The sequence below is a fragment of the Vicugna pacos genome, chromosome 3 (assembly GCF_048564905.1).
Source record: "Vicugna pacos chromosome 3, VicPac4, whole genome shotgun sequence".
In the NCBI taxonomy this organism is placed as follows: domain Eukaryota; kingdom Metazoa; phylum Chordata; class Mammalia; order Artiodactyla; family Camelidae; genus Vicugna; species Vicugna pacos.
The window spans coordinates 8,212,284-8,233,986 of NC_132989.1; the positions used below are offsets into that span (position 1 = coordinate 8,212,284).

At 46.1% G+C, this 21,703-nt stretch overlaps 2 long non-coding RNA genes across 2 annotated transcripts in view; one reads left to right on the plus strand and one right to left on the minus strand.

Annotated features, from left to right (window-relative positions):
- LOC140691053 (uncharacterized) overlaps window positions 1-21,703 on the minus strand; it is a 225,854-nt gene that overhangs the window by 37,662 nt on the left and 166,489 nt on the right. The gene's annotated exons all lie outside the window — the stretch shown is intronic.
- Window positions 260-7,979, plus strand: LOC140689352 (uncharacterized). The gene is made up of 3 exons (XR_012064294.1): window positions 260-439; window positions 6,518-6,580; window positions 7,418-7,979. It is a non-coding gene; the product is annotated as an uncharacterized lncRNA (long non-coding RNA).

Below are 21,703 nucleotides of genomic sequence, written 5' to 3' on the forward strand. Positions count from 1 at the left end.
AGAAAGGGAGAAAGAGGAGGCCCAAAGAGAGATACAGCCAAGCCTGCTGAGAGACCCTGCCCAAGGACACTGAGAGGAGAGGCCTGGGGTGCTCCCTGGCCAGGGAGCCAGGGAGCCAGGGAGCAGGCAGGCCCCGCTTCCCAAGCCACCAGGGGGAATTTTCCTTAATGTAAACCAGACTGCTGGCAGTTTTCTGACTTGCAGCCTCAGGCCTATTCCATGTCCCCAGGGTCTCGTAGGAGGGGAGCAGCCCAGCTGGAGGCCCAGACACACCCCAGGCCTGTCAAGGGATTTCCTCGGCCGCTAATCCTGGTCTTTAAGACGCAACAGCGGGGCCGCGGATGCAGAAGCCATCCTCCTGAGTGGCGCAGGGTCTGTGAGTGAGGAATAAGGAGAGAGAGAAGTCCACTGCACCCGGAGCTGCCGTGCGGAAGCAGAGGTAATTGGAGAAAGGGGTGGGTACGTGTTAGCACTGTTCACACTGAGAGCACAAATCTGCGCTCGGCCCGTAGAGGGTTTACGACGGTCGACGCCATTTTTCATAGATTTTATTGATTAATTTCAGTCTTTGTAGATTTAATTGCCATGTCGATATGCCCTCATTCATTTTCTGTTTGAAGATGTCAAGGTAACAAGCAGATCTCCCACCATGAGGCCCTTCACGATCAGCCCTAGAGAAGGGGGACCCTGAGCAACAATCCATCGAGGCAATGGCTGCATCTCCTGTGCCTCCATTTGTTACCCTCATTATTTACTGAAATAATACGTTATGGGCAGAAAATCAAGTTATCTGAGGTCTTTGGGGAAAGTGAACAACTTGGGTCACAAGGAAAGACAAACAAGCCAGCAAATAGTAGTTCTCTGCATCACTTGGAGAAAAAGCACAAAATGGGAAAGGAGGGGGAAAAATTTGCACAATATCCAATCTTCAGGCACTTCCAAGGTTTGCAAAATATCTTTTCATTTAGAAATGCTATGATTTAATGGCAAAGGAGGACGTTTTGTTGGAACGCCTAGCGTAACAAACACTTTCCTCTCCACTTAACGGCACTCTCCTGGCTTCGCCTTGTGGAGAAAATAATAATGTGGATGTTTTGAATTATAGCAGTAATACTAAAGGCACTCCAGGCCCACCCAAATTCCCAGCGCTGAACGTGGTGTCAGGGCTCAGGAAGAACGCCGCGAGATTACGGCAGACAACCGCTGACCCTAGGATGTGGCTCACGGTTTGCTGCAGTCAAGAGTGAGCAGAGCTTTCTACACGACCGCACCCTCGCGGGCACCCTTTCTACCAGGCCAAGATAGGGCTCTCCCAGCTGAGAAGTGCCAGGGCTTTGGACCAGGAGCAAGGCCCAGAGGGAAGAATGTGAGCCTGAGCATCCGGAGGTCCTGGATCTGCTCTGAGCTCTGCCACTAATGAGCCCAGTGACCTTGGGTAATGCTCCCATCCTCTCCTGAGCCTCCTTCCTTCATCAGTACAACCTTTGTGAGGACTACAGAGACCCCTGGAGATCATTCAGGTCTCCACTTCTCCAACTGTGTTCATTCACATTCTGCCTGCCTGATTCGTGTCTTTTCCACGGACCCCTTTTATTATTATTTACTTTCATAAATCTAATTTTAAAGGAAGCTAGTGTCAGTTACAATATACAAAAGGTAACTGTAAAAATTTGACAAAAATAAAAGCCATATTAATAAATTCTAGCCAGCTAAGTGTTGCCTATCCAGGAAGACAATAGCCAACAAAACCAAAAATAATAATATGCAATATTCACTGAGACCTTAGTACGTGCAAGGCCTTGTTCTGAATGCTTTACATGTGGTGTTTCATTTTACCATGACAACTCCATGAATTAGCACCTATTATCACCCTGTCATCTTCATTTTGAAGATGAGACAACTGAGGCAGAGAAAGATAAACGTGTGCCCTGTTCCCTCTTTGTTAAAGGCTGTGAATGTACAAACCACTCATGTATGAATGTAAGAATCTAAGACGTTCTCCTTGACATAATCACAAGGATTAAAAGACAATTATAAAAAGGAGAATTTTTTTCAGTATTCAGCCTAATCTGATGCCATGAGTTTGTGTCGCCTACTTAAAATCACCCTATATGCCGTAAGCAACAGACACCCCATCATTCCGGTAGAGTCATCCAGCCACGGAACTAGTCTGAGAAGTGGAAGCCACGCTCTCCTGGGCCTCTGTGGTGTTGGTCCCGTTACGCCCTCCACTAGCGCCGTCCTTCTTCCTTTGCCTGAATCATTCCGACTGGTACTTCAAGCAGCACCTCACCACGAACCCTCCCTGCCCTCTTCCCCAGCCCCCTGGGGTCAGCAGGTCACCTGCTCCTTGGTGCCCCCACTGTATCCTACACACATTTCAGATACAGGAAAGGAGCTGCCTTACTTCTGATGACCTCTACATTTTTGACCCAGTTTGTTCTTTGACACAGAGAGTAAAGCTTGTCCTAAGAAAGCCCAAAAATCTACACAAACCCCAAACTTAATATGAAAAAAAAATTACTTTGCAAGAGTTTATGATATAAGAATAAAACACTGAACACAAATGCTACATTCTAAAAGTGCTTCTGGGGAACTGTTTCCTCAAGGATTAGACTGGACGAGGCTTCTTAAAACAAGACTCCAGCGGGCTTGGATGGGACATGCACTCTCTTCCTGGTTACTCTCCCCGGAGTAACCACAGGTGCTCTCTGCGGCCATCACCTGCACAGTATTCACAACTAGGATCATCAGTCTCAAAACCCCAACTTTCAAAAGCTAGTAATGCCTCTGAAAGCACCTGAAGGTGTTGGGGACAGAGCTTCTGGGCAGCGTGGCCCCGCTGCTCCTCTTCTTCTGGTACTGATTCTGCTTCCATTTCCCCCCTCCTCTCCCCACCCTCCCTCCTCCCCGCTCCTCTCTTGCTATCTCACTTCAGCCAGAGCGTCCTGAGCTGCCTTAGACCTGGACCACCATTCACTGTTGAAAGGCTATGCCTTTGGAACCACTGGACAGCCCCAAACACATGTTTTGGTTGTTTCTGGGGGGTGATATTTAGGGTAAAAAGGATCATGAAAGCAGAGCTCACAAGTTAAGCCATTGTAGGTCCAGGATCATGTATAATTTGTTTACATACCTTCCTCCCCGACTAGATTAGAAGCTCTTTGAAAGCAGGGACTCTGTCACATTATTTTGCGCATCCCAAAGTGCTTAAATATTACAGACAAACAGAACAACTGAGCTATTAAACTCATTAATTACGAGCCCAGTTAATGCAGGTCAAAATTTTACCAACAACTGGAACCCACGGTCATCTAGCCTCTACCTGAATACTCCGAGAGAGAAGGGGGTGCATTGGGGAGGGAGAGAGAATGCGCTATTTAATGAGGCTCCCCAGTCCGTTTTGGATTAGTCTGGCCGTTAGAAAGTCTTTCTTTTCATTGAACTGAAATCTTTCTCCTGGTGATGACCGCTAACAATTCCTAGTCCCACAAAATGAAGCAGCATAGCAAGAGCTGAGGCCTCTACAGCAGAAGAGCTTCAGTACATAAGGAGACAGGCTCATTTTTAGCCCTTTCATCCTTTTAAACAGCATCACTCCTTCCCTCAAATCTTTAAATCTTAAGGTTCCCAGATCTCTTGCCACCCTAGTAGAAATTAGGATCATCTAGATCCTGGACATGGTCCACCTGCTTTAAATCCAGGCTCCAAAGCTTGGTTTGGGTCTGATTTTTGAGCCTCAGTGTCCTCATCTGTAGGATGGGAATGGTTACAATAGTACCTGATGTGGCTACTGTGGGAACTAAAGCAGACAACACACACAACATGCATAACAGAGCGACAGGCATTCAACAGTCACTCAAAAATGTCAGATATTAAAACTCCAGATGGCAACAGTGCAGAAGAACCAGTCCCAGGGGAGCCCACAGCTTTCTCAGAATCAAATCATTTCTGTTCATAAAGCCTCAGTGGCTTCAGTTTTACAGATGCCAAATCTCCTGGTAGCTCATCTTAAGCTTGTGGTCAATTAAAATCTTAAGATGTTTTCTTTCTTTCTTTTTTTTTTTTTTTAACTAAACTGTTGTCAAACCTGCTCTGCCACATCTTACACTTTAGAAATCAACTTTCTGAAACTAAACGCAGAACCATATATTTATCCTTGTTAAAATTTCTGCAAATCAGTTTGGCCTATCATTCTAACATGTCAAGATAAGTTTAAGTCTTGATTCTGTCATCTGACCTAAAGTCACCCTTCCCAACTCTGTGTCATCTCCAGACATGATAATTATCTCTTTTCTCTTTATGGAGGTCACTGATAAAACTCTGAACCACCTCAAGGCCAAGGACAGAGCCCTGTGGTCCTGTTGACATTCTTTGGGTGGCAGGCCAACACTCTCATTTTACGGATGAGAAAAGTAAGATTCGGAGCCCAGCATCCCACAATACAGCCTGTTGACTGTTTCCCAAAGTGTGTACCTCAGAACAACGATCCCCTGAGAGATCTTCTATAACAACAGATTCCCTTGGCCAAGTAAGTTTGGAAAATCATGTCTCCTCTGTTTCATCTTGGAGATTTGCCATGCTCAACAGCATGCTAAAGCTTTTATGAAGTACTACAGTCAAGAATCCCATGAAAGCTTGTTTAGACCAGAATTTCCCAAATGCATTTGACTGCAAAATCCTGCTTTCATGCAATAACTCCTAATATCCCACAGAACCAGTGCCCCATAGTCAGCTGCGAGTAGACACACCTAGAACACGCGATCCGGGTCTCTGATCTGTCACAAGACTTAAGTCCTGAGATCCCTAGGTTGAGTTTTGTGACTTCCAAATGAAAAATAAGAAGGGAAAGAGCTTTGGAAATGAAGAGATTAAAAAATGGGAGCACAGTAAGACAAAGAAGGTAGGACCCAGGGAAGCCCTCCCCTGGCCTCCAGAGCAGCAGCGAAAAGATGAGCTCAGAGCTGAACATCCCCAGAAAGACGGTCACACCCTGCCTCCCGCCCTTTCCCTCCACATCCGTCCAGCACACTCCGCCTTGAGACCATCAGGACTAGTCTCATCATGCTCTTGCCATGTCAGTCATCCCAAGAAACCAGGGACTCTCAGGGGGACTCAATCACCAGTGTTTCAAGAAAACTCCCCTAATTTCAAACTACAGTTTCTCCATCTGGTACCCCCTCCCCTCCCTTGCTTTATTTTTCTTCCATGGCATTCACCACCATCTGATATAATAGGCATTCACTTGTTTGTCTGCGTGTTTTATGTGCTTCTTGTCTGCATCCCTCTACTAGAGAAGAAGCTCCATGTTGGCAGGGACATTTATTCTGTTCACTGCTTTGGTTCTCAGCACTTAGAATAGCGGGTAGCTGATCGCTGGTGCTCAATAAAGATGAAAATGCCACTCAGCACAGGCCAGGGGGCCTAAATGAACGACAGCCTCTCAGGGGGCAAGGTTTTGCCTTGACTTATTTATGATGTGACACCATCTGTTGAGTGGGTCTTTATTACACAGGAAATGAATATTATTACTCAGATAGATATCAATATACAGGGAGAGGCTATTAGCCTCAGAAACCACATTCTCTCCCCCCTGGTGACCTCACACACCAGGCCTCGCGTGGGCACGGCTCCTAAATCCACACCACCACCCCCCCCGACCCTCATCCATGCCACCGCCTACCTTCCCTGTGGCTTGCTGGACATTTTTACCATGCTAAGTAGCCCAAACTCTGCAGGCCCAGAGCCAGGAACAGCACCTCCTCTCTGCCAAAAATTAGTAAAGGAATAAAAAAAATAACCTTCTCCAACTCTGTCACTTTGGCACTGATTCATGTTGGTGGCACACACACAAACAGAATCATTATTATAAAAACTGATAAAAACCTATGAATTTTGTTTCTGACTTCCCCTTCTCCCTTCCAGTCTCTATCTCTGAAATGTCCCTGCCAGCTCTTCCCTCTGCCCCATTCCCACCCTAGTATTACGTTTCCATCATCTTCTGCCCGACAGTTCACATACTCCCCAGCCAACCTCTCTGCTCCCTCATTTCTAATGTCTTCAGGTCCATTAATGGATTATGAAATCGTTTAGTGTATCATGAACAGCATTTTAAAAATAGAATAGGAAAAAAATCAGACTGCATTACAAGTAACATAAAAATTATCTGTAAAAGTTTTGCTGCATGTGTATGTTTATGCCCTGAACCATTAAATTTTTCATAATAGTTTGAAAGTCACTGCTCTAATCTAATGGATTCCAAAGCAGAGATTTCGTTACGTCGCCCTTTACCTAAACGTCTCAGTGACTCCATAGTACCCTCTGAATTAAGTCCAAAAAAATTTACCCACCATTCAACGGTGTCCAAACTCAGGCTCACACCTCCCTTTGTGGCTTATTTCCAACCCCTCTACACTCACACCTAGGATGCTCTTCATGCTGGACCACTCATTATTTCTCAAACATGCCCGAAGATTCCTACCATTATAATTTTTTTATATGCTGTTCTTTCTTCCAGAGAGGTGATTTTCAACCAGGGGTAGTGATTCTGCTTTCTGGGGATGCCTGGCAACATCTGGAGGTATTTTTGGTTTTCACCGCTGGGGAGGGCAGAGGTGCTGCTGGCATCAAGTGGGCAGAACCAGAGGTGCTGCTTAACATCCTACCACGCACAGGACAGGCCCCACCACAAAGAGCGATCCTTCCCAAATGTCAGCAGCAGCCTGCAAATACAGCATGCATCTGTCACTGGAAGGACTTAGACGACGTGGAGTGTGAGGGCCCCACCCCCAGAGTTTCTGGTCCCATAGATGTGGACTGGGGATCAAGAACATGCATTTCTAACAAGCTCCTGAGTGATGCCAAAGCTGCTGGTGGGGGACCACAGGACCACTGTCCAGTGACTTCTGCTTCCACCAGGACCTCCTGTTACCTAAGCTTTAGAGACTTAGATCAAACGCCACCTCCTTCGTGGAGCCTGCCCTGAAATCGGCTCTCTCCTCCACTCTTCTCACCACTCTCGCTACACTCATCACCCAACCCTGCAGAGCAGGTGCTTCCCAGGACAAGACAGACACTCACCTCCTCCCTCTGGCTTCTCCAGAGCACTTTGGACAACCTCCCTGCCTGAACAAATCCCATCACCTACACACAACCACGGCATACATGTCCCCAGTCGGTTCTCTGCAAGTCTCTTTCTGTCCGTTCCCCCTCCTCACTGGGGATTATCAAAGTGCTAAGACAAGTATTGGAGCATGAAAGGATATATAGCCTTTTCTCAGGCACCTGGGTGGGAAACGGAGTAACCAAGGGACAAAATGAGTGAAGCGACAAAAACAATAAGAAGGGTAGGGGGGTCACCTACAAAGGAAGTGAGGGCACTGTGACCTAATTTCTTATTCTTCACTATCTTGCCCAGAATCAGCACTGTCTTCCACCTTCATGCTGCGCGGTGAGAAAGGACACGGAGAACAAAAAGAGAGAGGAGCCCCGGTCGTTCCCCCAGCACACCTCAGAGACCTACGTGCACCAGGCACGAAACACTGCATTCTGAGTGTGGCCCTTCCGCCAATTTCCTGCACTGTTACAACTCCGCTGTATGCTATTTTCACTGGGACTCCCCATGTACGAATTTTGAAAAATGCACTTTGTTCTAATCACATCATCAAAAACCAAAACCCATGCTTTTTAATCATTCTCTTCTCTCCAAAAGAAGTGTTCTTACCATGGTTATTTCAAATCCCTTCTTAGCCAGGAAAAGACTGGTCACACTTTAAATGAAGTGTCATGAGCAAGAATTTAATTTAAACCTAATAAGACAGTTATTATATGTTAAATACCATATGGTTATTAAAAACATATTTATTGAGGTTTAACAAGTATGTCAAGACAATACTCCATAAACAGCAGGAATTGTTCACAGGATGCAGTTATGGATTCTTACATCAGGCAGTGCATCTTGTGAATAGATGCACTTTATATGAGACCATTAAAAATAATAATAAAGAATCTCCAAGGGTCTCTATCTGGGAGGGCAAAATGGACAGTGAATCTGTGTGCTGCTTGCTCCCCCTGGAGACCTCGAACCAGTTCCTGTGTGAGATGGTCATGAAAAATGAGCTTGGGGGGGGTCCTTCCCTCATCCTCATTCGTGCTCTGTGCAAAGCCAACTGTACTGTTTGGCATGACTGATGAGGACCGTTCAGGGGAGCTTGCTGGGGTTGGGGAAGGGAGGAGCTCAGGAGGAGTCATCTGGAGTAAGTCGGGGGGAAGGACTCATGGGGACTTGGGCCAGGTTTCTGATGATGACCAATTCTCCTTATGCGCAAAAACTTTAAAATGCATCTATGTGTGCGTGTCCATGCAGATATTCATGCAGTCACACAAACCTTATATCCTACACTCACCCCAGAGGAGTGCTTGGAAACACTGATTGTCCATTTTGTGTGCCAACTGTGGTGTCCTCTAAACTCGCCGTGTTACCTGAAAGCAAACTGGGCTGAAAGGAAGACGGCTTCTCCCCTCACTGCCAGCTCTCCTCCCGCCGGAATGGCAGGGATCCGCCGCAGCCTGTGTTCATGGCCCCGTGTGCTGACACTACGGTGATGCCCCTGACACGAGGGCACCTGCTTAGCAGGATGACTTCACGGGAGGGTCAGGCCAGGGGACTCGTGATGGGCCATGAGTAAGAACTGGCAAAAACTCACAACCTTGACAGTGCGCAATCATGTCAAAGGAAATTGTTCATCAGTATCTGAAGAGCAGCGAGGCCTGAGTTTTGAGTGAGCAGCTGTTGGTCTCCAGGTTTTCCTCAGTGTATCAGCCCCTTTTTAAGAAGCATTCTGCCCGGACTGAGACATCAAATGCCAAGCCCCAGACTTCCCTCAATTGCTTTACCCAGAAAAGGTTCCCTGGGTGCCTCTCAGTGTAGTTACATTGTTCTGCAGCGACCAGCCAGGTCTCTAGGTGGTAACCTAGAAGAGATGCTTAGAGCCATCCTTCCACTTTGCTCTGAGACTGTGCGTGTGCGTGCGTGTGTGTGTGTGTGTCTGTGTGTATGCATGCGTGCACACAGGAGAGAGGGAGGGAGAGAGAAACTATATAATGATCACGTCAGCACAATGAACAGACCCAACTGCATGAGGATAATTATGTTTTACAGTTTTGCTAAACACAAGAAAGTATTTTCTCAGGCCATTTAATTGAAACAACATCATGGGTTATACCTTCATTGTAATAAAACTCCACTGTGTGTCCAAGTGCCAGGGGATTTATTAACTTGCTCCGAGCTCTGAGAATCCGCAGGCCGGGTCAGACGCGGCTAGTGATGATGACATCATCGGGTTTGGCAGCTCTTTTCAACTGGTGTTGAGTGAGGTAATGTCCCCAAAATTAAAACTGACAGCAAGATTAATGATGATAGATTCACGGACTCTTTTTTTTTTTTTTTTCATGCTTTAAATTGGTGTTCTGTTTCTTCCATTCCGGACGGCCAAGAGAGCTCCGTGCCATTAGCTTGGCATATCAGCAAAGCCAGATAACAGGAGCCCCTTCTCCCTGCTGCCCGGGGACAGGCCGGGACTCCAGGGCTCGAGGTGATTTAGAGATGGGGCCAAAGGGACACATACCCTCAGGTCTTTTGCAGAGGTTAGGACAATGAGATATACTGCCTTTATCAGACCAGCAAATACATGCATTCGATTCATTATCCTGGTACCAGAAAGGTTATGTGCTCTGCGGGGGGCTGCGGTGTGCAAGGAACACCTCACCCACTCTTGCTCCACTGAGTCAGAATCTGCAGTCCCTTAAGTGGGAGCTGGGCTGATCTTGATCTTTGGGCTTTCCATAATGAAAAGGTTTGCTGAGGCTATTGAGAGCATGAAGAAAATTCTGAGGTGGAAGATTGGGAACTGTTTAAGATGCACAGAAGAGATCCATTTTATCAACCATTTTAGAGACCCCAGTATCCTACAAACAACTATCATCTTAATTAATTATGCTGCCCCTAGTCTATAAACTTAAGGGCAGAGATTAACTGTTTTCATCTTTGTAATTTCAACACCAATCATAACAACGTATAGCAGGCACTAAAAAATATTTATTGAATGTGTGTTACTTAAGAAGACCTTAAAGGCTTCTCATAAGAAATTGGAGTCTCTCAACTGGGTTTATGGAGTGAATTTTCAAATAAGGAAAACACTCTTCTTTGAAAACATGGTCAAATTGTTCATAGCCACTAGTCTACATGGACATGCCTCACTTGTCTGAAGTAATGTGGTTTACTGTTTTTTTTAAAAAAGCAAACAAAGAATGAAAGAAGAAACGTAAACTGAAAAGCCAAAATGGTATCTGATGATATAATAAATCGCCATGCTGCAGAATGGCAGTCGCAGAAAGTTCTCGGCGTCACTCCCACTGTGAGTGTGGTATCTGCCTCACAGGTGAAATCTATCTGCAGGTTCAGTGGTTACCTCACAATGAGACGTAGAGTTAACCCCGCTGGAGGTGGGAGTGGCAGTTGGGAAGGAAATGTCCTTCTGTCTTGAAAGAGGCAACGCAGGGCCCACTTGGCAGTGGGAGGGGACGTGGGGACCCGCTGGAGTTCTTTCTGGTCAGTCTTATTTCTAAGCAGAACACTCCCTGTGTCCAAAGTCAGGGGACATCGCGAGGCTCTAAGGCACCCCCTCCTAGCAGAGACGTTCAGCAAGTCCCGTCCCCTCGCGGGGCCTCCGTTTCCCGTTGGTAAGGTGAGCGATTGGAGTTGACAAGCACTAAGGCCCTTGGCGGGCCAGGCATTCTCTGATTTTAGGGGCTTAATTGCTCTTGGGAGAGGCATGCCCAGACAGATCAAGTGGACTGCACTAACTCCTTGCCCCAGCTGTTCAAACAGAGGCAGGGCTTTCTTGCCCCCTGAAGTTTATGGTACTGGTTGGGATAAAAGGACAGATCTCCCCACCCTCCGTTCTTTGTGGCAACTTGGGCTCCAAACATTTGGTTTCTAAGCAAGTTCCAACACTTCCCCAAGGCCCTCGCAGCTCCTCACCCTCATTTCTTTTGCCGTACGTCTCCATCATTTTCCTTCCTCTCTCCAACGCACTGTTCTCTTCACAAAAAAAGGCAAACTGTGGATGGAGGGCTCGGAGGTGCTGCTGGGTTTCATTAACGAGAAGCACACGAGGTAAAAACCTACTTATGTCCCTTTTATCTCCACCAATGGCATTTCTTTCAGAAAAAAAAATGACTAATTAACATTTTTTGGAGTGTTTATCTGCTCACAGTGGTTCCCTTTCCTAAGCCCTGCCCCCAGATCCACAGGGTAAGACTGGAGGCCTGGCAGTCAAGTCCACGCTAGATGACACCTACCTTTCTGGACATGGCTGACCAGAACGCAGTGGACACTGAATCAGATTGGGAAGCTGGAAAATCTTCACTGACTTCTCCTCCTTTGCAATGCAATGCTCGGTCCTTTACACCCGAGATGCTTAATCTGGCTGCCTCTTATAATCACGCAGGGAGATTTTCTAAATGCAAAAGCCTGAACTCCTACTCCAGCAATTCAGATCCAGTTAATCTGGTGGGAAGGGACAGGCACTGGGGTATGTTCTGGAAACTCTGTAAGTGATGCTAATATGCAGACAGGATCAGGAGCCACCTCCCAAAACTGAAGCTCTGGGCTGTTAGTTTGAAATCTTCCACGATGGTGTTATAAGCCTGAATGTCAAAGCTGTGGTGGTGGGACCAAACCTAAGTACCTTTCTCTGTCTCTTAGCAGGTCCCTAGAGTTCCAGTGTGTGGTGACCGCTGTGTGCCCTCTAGGGGACCAAAAGGCCCAGGGAAAGTCACACCATGATATGTTGTCTCTGCCCCCACTCTGTGCCGCCACCTCCCCTCCACTGAGCTCTACATCCCTGGCCAGAATCAGAAAGTAGTTTGGAAACCTACCACCACTGCATTCATTAGCTAGACAGAAACGCTAATGAGTGACTGCTGTTTTATGTCCAAGGCTACAGGACACAGGATGGCACTGTTAAGAGGTATAAACAAGGACAGGGTGGCTGGATGCCTCTGTATGACTCCTGAAACCACATTTTTGGTTGGAGTACCATGAAGCTGGCACCCTGCCCTAGTCTAGGAATAAAGACTCAGCCTGCCCCCAGCAAATCGAGGGTGAACCTCCACCCAGGTTTGTCTGAGACTGTCCTGCCTTTAGGCCTAGAACCCCTCGTACAGGAAGCCCTTCAGTTCTGGGAAAACTGAGACAGCTGGTCCTATCAGCTCTCCTGCTCAGACCTGCAAAGGAATGACGGCAGATGTCTCTTCTCAAAGTTAGAAACAGTTCTCCAGTGGACATGCCTGTCCATCTCCGTCAAAGCTGAGCACGCCTGTCACGACCCCTGCTCCTACGCCTCTGAGAAAGGACGGGGGACAACAGGGTGGGGGCAATACACCCACTCTGAAGCAGAACGCTTTGCACCCAAAGCCCCCCCTGGGGCTCAGAAAATAGGATTCATCCCTAGTACTACCCACTCCCACTCAAGCCCTTCAGGGCTTCTCTCCGGGTGACTTGGAACTGGGATCTAAAGAGACTCGAGCTCATCTCTTCTACCAAGTCGGGGTGCGCACGCTCCCGAGCTCCTGGCAGCCGGATCCTGAGAAGGCGACTGTGGGCGAGAGGCCACCAGCCTGCAGTGAGAGAAGGCAGGGGCCGAGACAAGGGAAAGGAAAAGAAGTCTGCTGGGGGTTCTGGATGGGTCTCTAATTTCTGCTTTCTGATCCCCATCAGGACTCCTGTTTTTGGCTTTCGTAAGATCCCCTCCACCCTTTTGTACCTTTCCTTTGCAAGGATAGAGGAATTCAACCCAAACTGACAAAAGCAGGAAAGAGAGCTTATTGCTTCCTATCCGTGGACAGTCTAGGGTGTGTGTAACTTCAGGCTCTGCTCGCCCCAGGCCTCACTCAGTTCAACGGTTCCTCCCTCTCCATGGCCCCACCCTGGTTCCGTAGCAGTTCCCCCAGCTCTGTGGCAGACTGGCCCGTCCTACTCATAGGCTGGCTCCCAGAATCTCCCGGCACTATGCTGGGTTTATTCTCTGCGACAAAAGTGAGACCCTTTTCCAAGATTGCCACTAAAAGTTTTAATGCTTCTCAATGGCTCAACTTGGCCATCCTGAGCCAGTACCCAGGGCCTGGAGGAACATCCTGAATCACACGGCCAAGCCCTGCCAGAGGGAGAGCCAGCTCTGCTGAAGCCCGTGGACTGAGGTGCGGAAGAGATGACTTCCCAGGGGACCCTAATATATGGTCACCGTACGCAAGGTGGATAGATAGTAAGGATCAAAACTAGTAAGAGGTGTCCCTTACTCTTATTTCAATACCTCCTTTTCCCCTAAACTAGACTAAGGAAGAATAAGTTTGTTACAACTAAAAAGAACTCTAACAATTATAACACTACAGACCACAGTTACCCCTCAACATTCCCGAAATCTCCCTCCCCACAGTTTCACATGGCCCACAGCCATATCGGTACTTCGTCCAGAGGACAAAGCCTCACTTAGCGGCAAAAAGTTCTGATGTGTTTTGAACTTCTAAATGTGGCAGAAGTGACAATATTATGAAAAGCTTCTTTTTTCAAAAGACCTTGTTGCTTAAATAGAAAAGCCACATGTTTGTCTAGATACTGATCAGCCTTCTCGAGTCCCAGCCAACGCCTAGAAGTCCGAGTCTTTTCGAGAGCCTCTTAATTAAAAACACTAATGACAATACAAAGCACTAGCAACAAGGAAACATGAATCTCTTTGATAACCTAAATCTCAAAGGCGGTTTTGTTTGCACTCATAAGCAAACCACGTCTGTCTTTCTGGTTCTGTTCTCACTGGTTTTTATCTGAGAAGAGTCAATGGATACTTACAAACTCGTCCACAGAAATAAGAAAGCATCGAAGGGAAGCCGAAACTAGGTCCTTGTTCCCTCTGTCAGTCGTATGTCCCTCAATATTAGGGCTCTCCATTCTCTACAGAAATTTGGACTGTGAGCGCCACACTCTGATTCCAAGAACAATTTCCAGAATTACCCTCAGCATGAGCTCTCCTCTCCAGCAGCGCCTAATTACCCCTCCTGACACCTGTTCTGTGGTGCCCCGACTCTGTCTTTTTCCCCCCACATTCTCTATCTTCTTTGGTTTGTTATTCTCCACCTTTCTTAATAATATGCATCCTCCACGGCTCAACTTAAACCCCCCTCTGTCACGCTTAGGCCCCAGCTTACAATCAATCCATCTTTCTACCTAAAGGTCTCTGATGGTTCCCCATAGCACTGAGGTAAGAATTTTTGGACTCTTGGGTTAAACCCATAAGGCCCTAAATGATCTGTCCTGCTGTCCTCCCATCTCATCTCAACTCGCATGCTCCAGCTGCCCTCGATCCTCTTCACTTCCCAGGATTTCCTGAGCTGTTTCTAGTCACATGTTCTTTCCCCTCTACTTGGGAAAGTTCTTCCCTTGCTCGTTCCCAGCACTGTCTCCTTCTCAGTTGTCGGGTCTCAGCTGAAGCGTTACTTCTTCAGAGATCCTTCCCTGCCTACCCACGACGATCCACCTGTCCTACCCTCGTGCTGTTTCTGTCTGCCGCACAGATGCGCTTCCTGTCTCCATAGGCCACTCTGGATTGCAGAATTGCATATTTTTTTGTTTAGTGCTTATCTTTCCCACAAAATGTAATTTGCGAGAGGCCGGGGGCAATTTATTTCACTCCTACAACTCCTGGCAGTTAGCATGGGACCTCCACACCGGAGGAGGTGTTCAATAAATATTCACTGAACAAATGAGCGTGTCACTCCTTCTACACACTTACAACACAGCTGGATCATACTGAGCTTTGTATGACAGAGTTTGTATCAGTTGTGCATTTCACACTAGACTACAGGATTTTCAGAGAATGGTCATGGATAAATGAGACAGCACTTGCAAAGCCCTGGACCCAGGGTAGCTCCTCAGTCAGCTCCCGCTCTCAGACGGCTGAGCATCACAGAGTGGTCTTGGGTTCTTGTGATGTTCCATCACTTCCTAGCTCTGTAACCTTGGCCAAGTCTGCCCATCCCCTCTGGGCCTAAATCTCCTCACTGTCAATATACTGAACAGCACTACAGGGCTGGCAAAGAGGAATGAGTCATGCTCCCTGACCTCAAGGAACTTACAAGCTAATGAAGGAGACAAGACTTAAACACTCAAAAATTTAAATGACAATACAAGCTGCAATAGGAGAGACACATTAAGACAGAAGAATGCATGATTCGTTGTTCAACGAGGTGTACAGATGGTATTGGAGAGAACTCACCGTGGGCTGCAGGCTCAGCCCACACACTCTAACTCAACTCAGAACCACAGACAGGAAACCAGCTATGGAGCTGCTTTGTTAATAAGAGCGGGGGGAAAAAAGAACAAAGCTTCAATGGAAAGAGAGCTACTCAAATTATATTTGCAGGATATACAGCCAAATGACTATTGAATTTTACTCTGTGGTAATTCATTGTTGAGGAATTACAGAGCAGCCTCTGAAAGGGAGGCTTCGGGCTACTTCCAGTGGACTTCATAGCAGAAATGCTCTGGAGGAGCTTGGGACCAAGGTCACTTCTATTCGGGGGAAGCGAGCCCCGGCTTGACCCTATCTGACCTCTCTGCTGCGAGGTACACTCGGGTTTGTGTCTTTGCGCTCTGGGGTCACAGAAAAATGTTAATGACGACTCCAGATACAGTATCTCAGAAAACATCTCGGCCACCAGGAGCCACGCAAAGACCGGGGTTATTCCTGCAAGGGGGTAACCAAGCTCCTGGAGCGGACTTTTTTTTAACACTTCCAGACACGGAAGAGGCAGAGATCAACTACTTCTTTGAGTAACTCAGTAAGTGTGACTGGGCAAGAGCTCTGACATAAACTCGGGCAATGACATTGGGCCAGTTATGTGCCCTCTTCTCTGCAAGCGGAATTTAATAATAGGACCGAACTCACAGGGTGACCGTGTGATTATACGTCATAATGCTATCAACGGGCTAAGGTGTCCAATGCATAAAGTACCTTCTCCAAAGGTGCTGGTAATCAATATTATTGTCATTATTCTCCATAATAACACTGTCCTAGGGACTTAAGAGATATGAGATATGGTGTTCCTGGATACTCCTTAAATCTGAATTGGGGATTTATCCTTCCTGGTTTGGGCAGGTCATTCGGTTACATTATTCAGCCACCCTCCTACTTCGCACAGGCTAAGCAGCTTAATGTAACTATCTGGGTTTGATTCACAGCTCCACCACTTAGGACTGAGGTAGTTTCCTTAAACTGTTTCTGATTCAGTTTATTTGTAGAAACAATGAGAGTAATAGCAGTTCTTACTGCTTAGGACTATTGTGGGGAGTGAAAAAAATCATACATACAGAACCCTGGCAACACCATCTAGTGCATCATTAGCTTTCAATGAATGTCACTGTCCTCCTTCTTCATCATCATCATCGTCGTCACTATAATCATCATCATTAGCAATATCCCAGATTCTTCCCCTGCCTCAGGAGATTCACGATCAATAATCTCCAACATGTCCCAAGCAGCCAAACTTTCTGGGGCTTTATTTTATGACACATTGTCCTCTGTTGGCAAAGAAAAAGCTTTTGACCCCATTCAAAGTGCTCTGTGGGAACAGTACACATCACCAGCTACTTTCATGTCATGATAACAAATGGCCTGCACTTGTGGATTTGCTGGCTGAGGTCAAGAGTCTAGTCCTTAGGAAGAAGGAGAAGAGGGAGGGGGGAGGGAAAGGAAGAGGGGGCAGAGGAGGAAGAGGAACAGGAAGAGGAAGGAGAGGAGGAGGAGGAGGAAGAAGGAGGAGGAAGAGAAGAAATAGGAGAAGAAACAGGAGAAGGATGAGGGGAGGAGGGGGAAGGAAAGGTGGGAGAGAGGAGGGAGAGAAGACAAGAAAGAGGAAGCAGGGCAGCTCTCAGTGCCTGTCAGGACTGAAATCATAGTCGAGTCCCGGCTGAGTGATTTGGGCCAATTACGGAACCTCACCTTCACATCCAGAGGCAGTGTTAGTGCCCCTTTCCCAAGGATGATGTGAGCACCAAAAGAGAGAACATGTATGTATTAACATAGCGCTTGGCACCCATTGTAGCCTCAGAAAATTGTCGCTGTATTATCATTGTAGATGTTCTCTGTCCTACATGCAAAATAACTGACTGGAGACCACAGCAGGATAGCATGACACCAGCTAAGAGGTTTCACACTATTCTTTTACTCTCTTTCTTTTTCTAAAAATTTAACCTTGAGTTCAGACTGCAGGGGGAGAGCACAGCTGTGTTCTGTTTTCAGGTTGGAGTGTGAAGACCACACAAGTGCCGTGGAAAAGGCTTCAGACAAGAGTCGGGAGGCTTGGATTCTAGTGCTGGCACCGACCACGTTCCCCTGTGGGGCTGGATCCTGGTCTCCAGGACTGTGAATAGGTGTGCGGAACGAAGACTGGAGTAGGTCATAGGCAAAGTTTCCTCCAGCTGTAATTCTCTAGGATTCTAATCCCTTAAACCAGTATTTCACAAAGAGCAGTTCACAGGAATTTGAGTTATTGGGTTTCTAGTGAAAAAAAAATGTCTATTTCTGAAATTCCACCCGGGTTTAGAGGAATCAGAATCCTGAGGATGGAAGCAGGGAGTTAAGGCCAGAAACTGTGTGTGTGTGTGGGTGTGTCGCTTGAACATGGGGCTCAGGGGTTCCCACACCCTCACAGTGGAAAAATCCATGTATAACTTTACAGTTGGCCCCGTGTTCACGGTTCTGCATCCGCAGATTCAACCAACCGCAGATCGTGAATTACTGTAGCAAGCATTTATTGAAAATAAGTCATTGATAAGTGAACCCCAGCAATTCAAACCCATGTTGTTCAAGGGTCAACTCTGTGTGTGCGTGTGTGTGTGTGTGTTGAAAATAAGAGAAGGGAAATGGTAAACGTGAAGGAAGCCCACGTCTGCTCAGGTAGATCTTTGAAACTGAACGTGTAGAACATGCTGGGCACTTAACCCATTAAGATGACTGAAGATGCCAAGAGGAAATATTTACAGGTACTTCTTAACATAGTCTATAAAACAGGAGGTTGATTTAAACATAAATTACCTACCATATCATTCTTGAACCTCTAAATCTTTCTCTAATGGCTTGAAAGGCAGCTTATTAAAGCACAGCGAGTGTTTACGTATTACATACATACTGGTTAGTTTATAAACATCGAGAGAGGCAGAAGTTACTAACAGTGACAGATTTACCAATTTTAAAAAGCCAACAAAAATAATTTTAAGGAATGTTTAGTCTGGGGGAGGGGAAAGGCTGATACATCTTGGGAGGTGTGATTTTTCTCTCCTTGTCTTGGTTCTGCCTTCTGGGTTGGGGCCACTCTCTGGCTGACTCTTCCCACGTGGTAGTAAGATGGCAGCCTGAAGCCCCAAGGACACATCCTAATCTGTTAGTAACCCTAAAAGGAAGGCCAAATGCCTCTCTCTGGGGCTCTTCCAGCAACTTGGGTAAAGCTCTCATTGGACTAGCTTGAGTCACATGAATGCCCCGAGCCAGTAACTGTGACCTGAGGATTGGCATGTGCAGATTGGCAGCTAATGTCACATGCACACCCCTGGACCTGGGGAGAGGATTGACCATTTTCAGAACACACAGACTGAGACTAGAACAGCACTGGTTTCCCCAAGCAAAATTCAGGTGATATTACTAGAAAAAGGGACTTATGCTGATCAGGCAAAACAACAGATGTCCCTTGCAAAATCTTAAAGTAGCAAATATTTTTTAAGTGGTGAGTACATATTTTTAAACTATATGGTAAATTATGCCTTGCCCGAGATTTCTTAGATTCTGTGTGTGCAAGTTTTCTTTCTGTTATATGAAGATCCTGTATACACTTGTCACACACATAGTGTCATGGAAAATTGATGACAAATGGTGGTGGAAAAAATGAGCAAAGTTTTGATCATTGTTTAATTTACTAAAAGAACAGCTCCACCTAAGATTCTTTCTGCTTGTTGCCAACAGTGACAAAGGAGTTGGAGATGCTGCAAATGTGTTTCTGAGAACCTTCTGCAGCTGTTGCAAACGTGGGACTGAAAGCTTAAGGAATGTAATCACCAGGAAGATATTTCCTAGGACTCTTTAGAATCCCTGTAGGAGAAATCTTTGGACTTTCTCACTTCTGAATTTTTGTTACCCAATGTAATGGTTAACACATAATGGGTACTCAATACACATTTATTGAATGAATATTTATATGAATGAATCAATGAGTGGTTTCATTTTTAGAACTGGACTTTAGTCAGTAACACATTTTCTAAGTTACGTACAATATGTGGAGCTATTTTATAGAAGAGGATGGTCATTTTTAAAACATCTATTTTTTGAAAGTCGCATTAGTTTTTGCCCCTCTTTATCACAGACAAAGGAGGAAGCCAAGTTTTGGTATTTAGCAAAATAAATTGACCAGGAAATGGCAGACTATTTTTATTCACAAACTGAGTTTTATACGATTTCCAGATGCTAAAAAGTCTGGCACTATTCAACACTGCCTACAACGTAGGAGGGCAGAGATAATGAAAAGCAAAACAAGAGGGGCAGGGCACTCTGGCTATAATGAGCTACTCATTTTATAAGGAATTGATTTAACATTTGTCCAACGGTTAAACTCTCTCAAGCCAGATATACAGAAACAGAGCACTGAACTGAGAGAATTTCAGAAAAATTTTTAGTGTTTAGATATTTCAGAAGCTACATCATACTCCTCAGAATTCCAGAAGGAAGAAACTGAACTCAATAAAATATCAAACACCATTTCCAACCAGAGGGTCTCCAATTACCTCAACGTTGAAAGGAAGTGTCCAAACTCTTCTCAAAATTATTAATATTTGCTTTTATTTTAATTTGTGGGGGGAGGTAATTAGGCTTATTATTTTTTTTAATGGAGGTGCTGGAGATGGAACCCAGGATCTCGTGCACGCTAGGCATCCACTCTACCACTGAGCTACAACCCCTACCCCCCAGCTTTTATTTTAAAAAGCCTAGGCCGTGAGCCACTAAGCTATGAGATCAAACTAAGAATGACAGGCATTCCAGTTATTTATTGACGCATAACAAACTATCCTAAACCTGAGTGGCAGAAAGCAACCACCACCTTATCGTGCTCACAAATATTGTGCGTCAGGAATTCAGACAGTGGCGATGTCTCATGCCTGCCTCATGATGTCTGGGGTCTCAGCTAGGACCGTTTCAATAGCTGTGGGTGACTGCAACAGCCATGGGCTGGAACCGTCCGGAGGCTTCCCCTCTCCTATGTCAGGACCTAGGCTGGCACGACCTGAAGGCTGCTCTCAGCCGGGACTCTTGACCAGAGACACTACGCATGGCCTCTCCATGGGCCTTGGGCTTCCTCATAGCATGGCAGCTTCCAGGTGGCCAGACTTCTCACACAGAAGCTGAGAGTTCTAGAGTGAGTGCTCCAGCAAACACAGTGGGGGCTCGGCTACTTGACCTTTTATGACTCGTCCTCAGAACTCACACTGCAGTACTTCAGTTGTACTCCACTCATCAAGCCACAAGCTCACCCAGATTCAAAAGTTAACAGTCCCACTTCTCGATGGGTGGAATGTCAAAGAATTTACAGCCATGCTTTGAAATCTCTGCAACACAGAACTAAGAGGAGACATTTGTGGTGTGCTGGGTTTCAGGTATCTCCAGGATTTTCAAGTAGAAACTCTATATAAATATTTGAATATAGACATTAAACACAGAATTTAAGAGACATAGGTTTAAGTTCAAAAATGTCAGAGGGACATGTAGAGAAGTTGATGTTGACTATGAAACAGCTGAAGAGGTAGGGTTCTATGTTACTCATCTCATAGAAGTTACAGAGGACATAGTGGAAAGGGCTGGGAAAGAAAAGAGAAGAGGGAAGTTTGGCCAGGCATAAAGCATGGAACATGAGTACATAAGAGAATAGACAACAGAGGAGGTGGCCTCACATCTGGAGACGGCCAAAGATTACAAGAGATGTCGAATATGTTGGGTCTACCTGGCTGCAAGTTCTGCAAGGTAATGAGGCATGATATCCTCTAGTGGCCAGCGGCAGGTATCAGGGGACGGGGGTGGTGGGTCGCGGTAGTGTATGGAACACTCTATTTCCGCTATCCTCAGCCTGCATAAACTGCTCATCAGTGGATGCAGAAGACCTTTATTGGTCCGTTGGTTGCCTCCTTATGCATGAGTTCATCCCTTTCCTATTCCAATAGCTCCAGGGGAACCAACTCCAACTTGACCTCCAGCACTGAATGATGTGACCAAGGCTAAGCCAGTAAGAGCGCCCTATCTGCCTGGCTACTGTGATTAGTTTAGGTGTAAACATACAATCCAAGATGGTCTAGTAACAACAATTCTCTAGATTTTGCTGAGAACATTGGGACAAAAATACATTCTCACTACTGCAGCATGTAACTAGAGAAACAAGTAAGCCAGAATCTGCTGGAAGCCATCTTTTTCATAGGAAAGACCATAGTCTTAGAACTAAGATGTCACTGTGGAAGGAAGACCAGAAAGACAGAGAGAAATGGGGATCCTGTTGACCCTGTTTGAGCTGCAGGATCAATCTTCATCTGAAATAAGTCCTTTCTCTGGACTTTTCA